This window comes from Tigriopus californicus, chromosome 1, assembly GCF_007210705.1.
Source record: "Tigriopus californicus strain San Diego chromosome 1, Tcal_SD_v2.1, whole genome shotgun sequence".
Classification (NCBI taxonomy): domain Eukaryota; kingdom Metazoa; phylum Arthropoda; class Copepoda; order Harpacticoida; family Harpacticidae; genus Tigriopus; species Tigriopus californicus.
In genome coordinates, this window is record NC_081440.1 from 9168383 (window position 1) to 9177893 (window position 9511).

Consider the following 9511-nt stretch of genomic DNA (forward strand, 5'->3'; position numbering starts at 1 on the left):
AGAAAAATGCTTTCGGATTCGACATGATCTCCTGAACCACTCTACTCTACTTTTTCAGCCGATCTTACTCGATGGAGGCCTTAATCTTGCCTAGAATCAATTCCAATTTTGCTTTAAGGCTAACCACAACTTCTATGTTTAAATTGCTCTGGAGCCTTTTTCCTAGTTTGCAACTCTTTTTGAACAATTACTTCCCAAACTTCGGACTTTTAGCATGTGTCCCACCTTTCGGAACAAATTCAGGAATTGCTGGAGTAGAGCTAATTTCTTCAAACAATAAAATCAACTTGTCTAAGGCTACGTCTAAGGAACCAACGCCCAACTCCCCTAACCTATTTGTAATCAACGGCCAGTTATTGACCTTGAACTTAGCCAGACCGATCTTTTTGACCGGGCTTACTCTACATTATTTCCAAGAATTGATGGTGGTTTTTAAAACTCATCACAGCGATTAAATGAATCACCCATTCTTAGAAGTATAAACTATGATTTATTTCCCAATATGGAAGCCTCGCCGTCGAGTGCATTTTACAATGCGTTTAGGTTTTCCAGTACATATTTTTTCCAGGGATTCTCGCGAGATCTTTCTACAAGAATTTTTCAGATTACGAACGAGGGTTTGCTCTGAGGTCGCTGGTGCTTGGCTGATAAGTTGCTCTTGGAGCCGGCTCACAGATCCTCAATAGGAGACAAGTCAGGGCTAGTGGCAAACCATATGCCCTTGCTCCAGAAACAACCCAAATGTTGTTGACACCAGTTTAGGGCCTTCCTCGAAATGTTAAGCAGCAATTTTCATTCAAGAATGGAACCATTTTTGCAAATCCTTAACAAAGCTGGCAATAATGACTTTGACAATATTTCATCAACATAATACTCAGCAGTCAAAGACTGTTTCTTTGTGAATAAAATGCCGTTCGGAAACCGCGCCGTGGCTAATAACAGCCCAAACTTGAATTTTCAATGGAAAATTGACAGGCGGTGTTATTGGGACTTTTTCAATGTTATTGGCCCAATCGCGACCTGTCTGACTATTTGGAGGGTCAAAAAGCTCGAACGACTCTCGTCGCTGAACAAGACCCTCCTCCAGCCTCCAAGGTCCAGTTCTTCCGCTCCTTGCAGAATTGAAGCCGTGCCATTTGATGCGCCTCGGTTAGCTTTGGCTTCAGTCGGATCTTGTACGGTTGAGCGATTGTTTCGGCAAATATTTGTGGACAGAGGACTTAGGCACAGGGTATTCTTTTGCGGTCAGCCTTAGTGCCAGCTTTTGCGTAGATTGCCGCTTCTTTGTTAGAGATTTGGCGATGACGAGCTTTGCAACACTGGAGATCTTTGGCCGCCTTCCACGGCCATGTCAGTTTTGCAGCAATTCGCCAGCCTTCGCTCGCTTCCACATGTTCTTCACCGTTCACAAAGGGATCTTCAGACTCTCGGAGACGGCCCTCCAGGTCATTCCGGCTTGAATCATGCCGACAGATCGACCCCGTAGCTCGATGTTGTGCTCTTTCACCGTGGTGGAAGGATGCTTAGAACTGACCTCGGTAAATTCCAATAGGAGGACTCAATATATCCATTGGGATATCCAGAGATCCAAATACTTTTGGATGATGCAATTGCTAACAAATTTGCATCAGAAAGGGAGTCAAACATTCAAAAAATTGCATCAGCCAAGTTTCATAGCAGTCCTGCTACTTGCATAACTTTTAGAAAAACCTTCGAAACTGAATACCACCGTCAATTTTTGGACATACTGTAGATTACACCGGCTTTTGAGTAATGGTCTACCCCATCTCGTAAACATTGTGATCTGATAGATTCCCAGTAGAATCATGGACAAATTGGATCAATTCAGGGTCATTGGAAAAGACCAAATTCAGAACGTTATTCGCTCTGGTGGCTTCATCAACATGCTGGTAGAGATTTCACAAGATCGCAAACTCCTCCAGCTTTTCGACGACCGAGATATAGATTTCGAAATGAGAATGTCCCCATCAGGACAAATCGTCTACTCTACCACGCTAGACTGAAAATTAAAGTCCCCTAAAAAGAAAACCTTAGATCAACCTGCCCGGTCCAACTCATTTCCTGTGAATTCGAGAGCTCACAAACGCGAGCTGTCTAAACAAGAGGGAGGCCTATCATCGTTACAATAGAGGTTTCAAACTAAGACATGTGAGCAAGGCTATTTAGCAAATTACTTCTAACATATAGACAGACACCCCATGCGGGAAAATGGTAGTGTCTGGCCGCACTCTATCACATCGAACATAAGTGAAACCAACCATGGACAGCTCCTCATCTAAGACCCCTGGTCGAAGCCAAGTTTCTGTCATGGCAAGGACAGATGGGCTGACGCGAACGGCTTACTCTTTTTCAAGCTATTCCCGCCATAACATCAAGAGGCCGACTTTTAAAGTATGATCAATGGCGGTAGTGATTTCGCATAAAAAGTGTGTGTTTTGTGATTTCACTGGTCGTGTACTCCTCGAAAAACACCTGGCTGGCTTCTACCCCAGTGCAATGACTTTTTCCCCGGATTTTAAGAATGAAGGCCTCCAAAGACAGATCAACTGGGGACCAAGGTGACATTCGAAAATGATGAACTTTGTTCGGTTTATTTGGGCAACTCAGCTCACAAATTGATGACCAAACCGAATAGCACCAGTCGAGGCGATTGCTCCCACTATCCCAGATCTCCACCAGACTTGGGGGCAACTTAAACTCTTGAAAACCATCTGGGTTGCTTGCCTACGTGATAATCCAGGTTACCACATTGAGTAACAATGCTAGCTTTCATTGGCATGAACATTCTATCAAAGATTTTTCTTATGTCCTTATGTCCCAGGAATTTCGAACCAAGGTGTGATTTCCTCTGTTGCTCCTTGGCTGCTGTGCACGTGTAGTGTTCGTGGTGTTTGTGTGTGGGTGAATGAATGGGAATTGCCATTCATTCACTCAATTAGGTTTGGATTTCACTCTTTGGTGAGACGCAATTACTTTAAAACCTGATAAGTTTATTGCTCATATATGTTTATGTTTAGCCTTAGCAGTTTTCTCTGATTTGTATTGTAGTAGTTCTAGTTCCAAATCATTATGTGTAGTTATTTAGTTTGATTGTATTGGTCCTTGAGAGTTAGAGTTTATTGTTCATTAGTGTATTGATTTCATTATGTGTTACACCAGTTTGTTGAGTTTATTTCTGTGTTTTTGTGTTGTTTTCCTAGTTTACATATGTACTTGATTCAATATTTGAACGTGCATTGTCTGATTTCTGAAAACGATAGCATAAAAGTTAAGATCTTAGAAGAACTAGCCGTTGAGAGAGAGATTTCAATCATCTCTATAACAGAAACCTGGCTTCGGCCAGGGGTCTTAGATTAAGAACTAACCATAGTTGGTTTCAATTTAGTTCGTTGTGATAGGATACGCCCTGATAATCCCATATTCCCAAATGGGGGTGCATGCCTATAAGTCAGGAACGATTTGCACATTAGTCATGTACAAATGTCGAATGGAGAAGTAGAAGTCTTGATTTGTCATATCCGAGGGCTTGATCTGTCTATTGTAGCAATGTACAGACCCCCTTCTTGTTCAATAAGCTCCTTTATATCAGCTCTCCAATTCACTGGAAATGAGTTGGATAAGACAGTCTGCACGAAAGTTTTCTTTGTAGGTGTCGTGTAATACTTTTGCTCAATCATCAATCTATCATCAATGCCTTTGCGTTGCTCTTGAATGATCGAATGGAATAAATACTCGTCAGTCAACTGTAACACACACTACATGGCGCAGCCATTTTACAAACCTCGTGCTTGAGATTTCCTTTTTGGTCTATAGATTTGACATCATGTTGGAAGACAGTGATATCCCCTATTACACTCCACTTTTGTCAAATTCAACTTACCACTCTCCACCTTGTAATATCTATTCTCCTTCACCAAACCTATCCCTCACTAACTTCCCCAACACACGATCGAGTCTGCTCTCACCCACTCAGATCGTCACGTGGAAGCTGGGGGTAGGTTCCACTATTCATACATTTTACATTCATAATCATACATTCATTTATCTATTATTCCCTATTAATAAAGGTTCTAATCGTCTTATCCCGAGTTACTTCACTGGCGAACGCCGTTGGGAAAACAAGAACCACACGCCCCAATGGACCCCTTAGCTTCTCGCGGTCCAGAGCCATTGACGTCAACAAACTCAATGGAAACATCGCCCAAGGATTTGAGCAATGGATTGAAACGTTCGAAATATACTGCGACCACGCCATAAAAGAGCCCATCCCAGATGATCAAGCCTCAATGGCTAGCCACCAAAAAAGAAAGAAAAGGGTGCTCCTTTGGTACATTGGTGACAATGGCTGCCTGGACATTCAAACCATCCTCCCTGACGCGCGAACGAAAGATGAGGCTACCTTTGATATTATTGTACAAGGACTCCGGGACAGATACCGTCCAAAATTGGCAAGATGGTAGGCCATTGTGCAGTTCCGAGCCTTGAATCAAGAGCAGGATGAACCCATCTCTAAATTCGACGAGCGTTGCCAACAGCACACTAAGCTGTGCGGTTTTGAAAATGAAGAATTTAACGAGAAAAATCCAATCAAAATGGCGACCAAGATACAATTAGTTCTGGGCATTTCTAAACAGAACTTAAGAGATGCTGTGATTCAGAAAAACAGGTCTCTAGAAGAAACTATCGCTAATGGCATTCTATTTGAGGACTCGGCCACCGCCTCTCACTCCGTTACTAACGGACATGCTCCCCCAAACCTTGCCGGGGAATACCCATTCGTTGGCCGAACCACGGGCCCAGCTCCCAACTACACACACCGTCGCGCTGGGCCAAAAATTCAAAACGGAGTTCCTTGCTATAAGTGCGGTGCAAACAAGAACCATCCCCCAGGAGCCTGCCCAGCAAGAGACCAAACCCGCTCATTATGCCACAAAATGGGTCACCTCGCAATAGTGTGCCGTAGTGCACCGAGATCTGACACGGGGACAAACCCAAGGCACAACCAACCTGTCAAGAAAAAGATCTACAGTAAGCATAAGTACCGAAAGGTCAAATCCACGTCCAGTGCTCAAAATCATTCGAGTGACCAAGAAGGGGATGACAGTGACTCGGACGGCAATGCCCACTTTCTTCAAGTCTTTATGACCAGAACCAACGGATCACCACGTATTTCTACACCTAGAGCACATGTCCTCATTGACGGGTCACCTGTAACAGGCATTCCGGACTCGGGGGCTCAGATTAACATAATCCCCAAGATGTTGGCCCCCCTCTCACTTCTCGAATCCCTTCGGGAGACAAACATCCGGATCAAACCCTACGGCACATCGTCCCAGCCTATCAGACCCATTGGGACGGGCACGGCGGACGTGACCTGGGGCAACAAAACATTGGCCTGTACTAGGTTTGTTTTTGATGACACGCCGTCCAAGCCTGTGCTCCCACTGATTTCCTGCCAAAGCTGCATCTCTCTTGGAATCATTACCTTCAATGAACCAGCTCCCCCCAAGCACAGTGCGGAAATGGCAGTGCGGGCACTGGGGTCAACTTGTGGAAAAATGGACTTTGAACGGCAGCGTTTCCGGCCCATCTTTCAGGGAATTGGATTGCTCCGGGACTACGAGGTACATCTCCACCTAACCGAGCACCCAAGGCCAATAGCATGTGCCCCTCGATACACACCACTCCACCTCCAGGCCAAGGTCGATCAAGAGGTTCGCGAGATGCTTCAGGAAGATAGGGGAACCTGGATGGTTTTGTCTCCGACCCACACTTCTATTGGCCGAAGTGCCAACGGGTTATCTGCTCCAAGTAGCAAAATCACTGGAAGGTTCATGTCCAGATTTGTGATGTCCTAATGAAGATCCTTGAAGGCGGCAAACTTGTCAATAGCCTTGGCGTGGCAATTTCATTAGCGCAGAGTGGGATGACGTTTCTCGTAAATACAGGCCCCAGATGACTTCACCCTCGCTGTTCGGTTGTTGAGCCCGTAATCCCGACATGACCACAGTTTCTACTGTCTTCTCCCCGTTGAGCGTGTATGCATGAGCCGTTATCTCAGCCAAGGGCAGCCGCTCCCTTTCTTTGTGCAAAGACGTCGGGTGCTTCCGTTGGCAATGGGCACACGTCTTGCGCCTCTTACATTTCGTTGAGATATGCCCCTTCTTAGACATCCAAAACACGCCCCTTCTGATCTTGTTAATTCGGTCCTTTCGGACAAGCTTTTTGATTTAAAGGCTTTGCACTCGTCTGATTCATGAGACTTAGGGCAAGCCAGGCACAATTTTACGGTCCATTTTTTCTTCTTCATATCTTCTTCACTTCGGATATTTTGACTCCAAAAGGCATTTATTCTTGATGTCGATTAAAAGGTCGTGAAACCGCAGAAAATCCGCTCCAAGAATCGGCATAGTAACCTCGGCACCACGAAGGCCACTCCAAAACCATTAATAGGCGACAAAGGAACCAGGCTGCGTGGAAGTAGAGATGTGGAGGCATCTAAGTCCACAAGGAATCGAAGCCTGGACACGGTATCGTAAATAAAGAAGAGGGAACCACAATGCAGGTATGATCATATCTTGGCTGTCGAGGATAGAGGACGACCGCCAACCTCTAGTTTTTTGCCCCAGAGGTACGTGATTCAATGCAAGGGCCTTGACATTTGGACAGGTTCAAGCAACAATGGGCCTTCTTGCCCTAGCGTCGGGGCAATGAGCACATTAAAGGTCTCATTTAACTTGCCATAAGTTGATCGAATGCCAGGATGAACACTCTGCAGGATGTTGGGTCAGATCCATCCAAAACTTCAGGTTCCGACTTGGGTAAATGAGAGTGATCAATAAACTTTGCCAGCAAAAATCAATTAGCGATTCATGTCCACTGTTTGGGTTGCCGAATTTGCTTGGTTGCTGGAAGCTCGTGGGATCTTATCATGTCTAAATCTTGAGTTGCATCTATTCTGTTCATTTTATGTAAAGCGTTCCCAAAGTCCAACAACTTCAAGCTTTCAATTTCTAGACAAGCTTCTTCCAAAGGTTTGAAATGGCCTTGTTCGCATTGGCTTTATGTTTCTGACTTATCTCGTCTTCTTGTCTCTCGAGTTGAATTCGACAATTGTGGGGTTCCTTTTCCATTTGGATGTGACGAGCTTGGTCTTCTCGTGAGCATTGCACTCTTCTTTTTCTTCTTGGATCAGTGCCAGATTGTGGCTCATTAGCAACGTGGCCTCCAATTCCGCCTCTTTCAAGCGAGCTCAACCCTGGTTGGGGAAGACGTTTTCGACGTCTTGGATGGACCAGTCATGCCGGACTCAACAACAGAAACACTACTCCTCGTCACAACGGTGTTGTTGTGGGATTGCTCGATTTAATCTTGAATCTTCTTGGACTCTGACCGCTCTGTCCAAGTCGGTGTCCTATATAGTTCGGTGTTCAAACGGATCATGACTTCCCAAATAGCTCATATAGAAACCTTTTTGAAACTGTAAAAGCCCACGATGTTAAAAATTCATCCAATAACACTCAGATGGATTTGAATCGTCCCCTATTGTGAATAAAAGTTGAAAACAAAACTCAAAAACATATTGGGCCTCAGACTTCAAAATGTCGAATGGTTTTAGGTATGAGGCACACAAATACAAAAGAAATGACTGACACTTCGCCCACGAGCCTCAAGTGCTTGGAATGAGCACTTTGAGCCATACTGAGATTTTTATTTCCCATTTTTACAAGGATTTTTATTCACCGCCATGGCAAATGAGTGTCACAATGTATAATGAGGAATATTGCCATTAACCCAGAATGGAATTTACAGGTTAAAAAGAGCAATGTTTTTGCGTAACAGGTGAACAGTTTGTAAGTAGCCTCCTTTCCTGACATTCCGGCGGTGTCCTTCTGAAGTGAACAAACTCATATCCGTATTTGTGTAGACTTGCTGCCAATTAGCAAACAAATGGGAGTACATGAGGGGTCCATACACTCGATGTACGTTGAAAATGATATGATCAGGTCCTGTGGGGACTCCCACAAGCGCAAACCCCAAATCTTTGACTAAGCACCAACCCTGGCCATAGCAATAAGATCACCATAAGGATTCAGTGCATCTCCATACCGACCCAATCCAGAATGTTCTATACTTGAAAAAGAAACCACTCCATCAAAAACAGGGAGGGTTCCATCAAGAAAAGCAACGGCAAGTTCGGGTGGAGTGTATGTAGTGATCTGTGGATGGTTACATTCAATGGTCGAGTATTCATACGGTGCTCACATGGGCAGCTCCGAGGCCAGCATGATACTCTCCCCCACGGGTTCTAAGGAAATGAGTTGCAATCAATCATTTGAATCAATATTGGACATCAGCGATTAAAAATACTAAGCACCCTGACGCTGAATAACACCGACAAAGAGTTTTGGGCAAAATTAATGTTACCTTTTTTTTGCTATGAACAGGGCCAGAATTTTCGGTTGACTTCCCAAAAACCTCGGTTTTTAATTATTTACAGTTTGTGGGGATATATCACCTCAAATGCCATTGTGATCATTTCGTTCTAGTTGAGTTATTAGAGTCGGAGTGGCAAAATCTATCCACCTAGCAAAACCAGGCATCAGGCATTTGCCCAAATCAGATTGTGTTATTTTCCCATTTACTCAAAAAATATAAACTCACTTACTAAACAATACATACAGACATACATACATATGTCGTCTCCCAAAGGCATTGTCATGTGGTATCAGTTTTGTTAGGGTCTTCAAGATTCATTGTAAAAGATCAGGGTAGCATAATTCAAACTGGTGACCGTTCTGTTTCAAAGAAACTGCTTTTAACACTACCTCCCATCCTCACAACCTCCTTTCTTAATTGGGCATTAAAGAATCCCCTTTTAATACATTTCCAACTTCTAGGTAAACAGTTGAAATTTAGATATGAATACTTGAAACATTATGTTTTTATGTTTGATTGAACTTACATGCATTTCAAAAACTCTACGACAACTGAAAATGTTGGGTGGAAAACATTTCATGCTTATTAAGGCAAATTTGTGAAAATGGAAGATGTAGTCTAAGATTAATTCAACTAAATGAGTAGTCGTTAAAGTTTTGGACGCTAAAAACTAAATTAAATAAGATGGGTTTCAAAATTTCTCAAAGCAATTATTAGAGCATGGAAAAGGAGTATCAGAAGGCTTATAACAATGTTCAGTGCTGAATTGAAAGTAAAGTGCGCTTTTTCCTTAAAAAATATAATATTGTCAACCTTAAAAAACTTCATTATAATCTTACTTGGCACGAAAATGCTCTGGATGTAATATGCATTAATATTCAAGGTATTCAATATATCTTGTTCAAATCTTTGTTTCATTTTGTCAAGCTTTCAGGAGAGAAAAATCTTCCATCATTTCAAGAACTAACTCAAGACCTGATGAACTGAAGGCATAGCAAAACTCTATTGCTCTTTGATATGAAAATAAACAGTACATAGAAAACTCATTTTT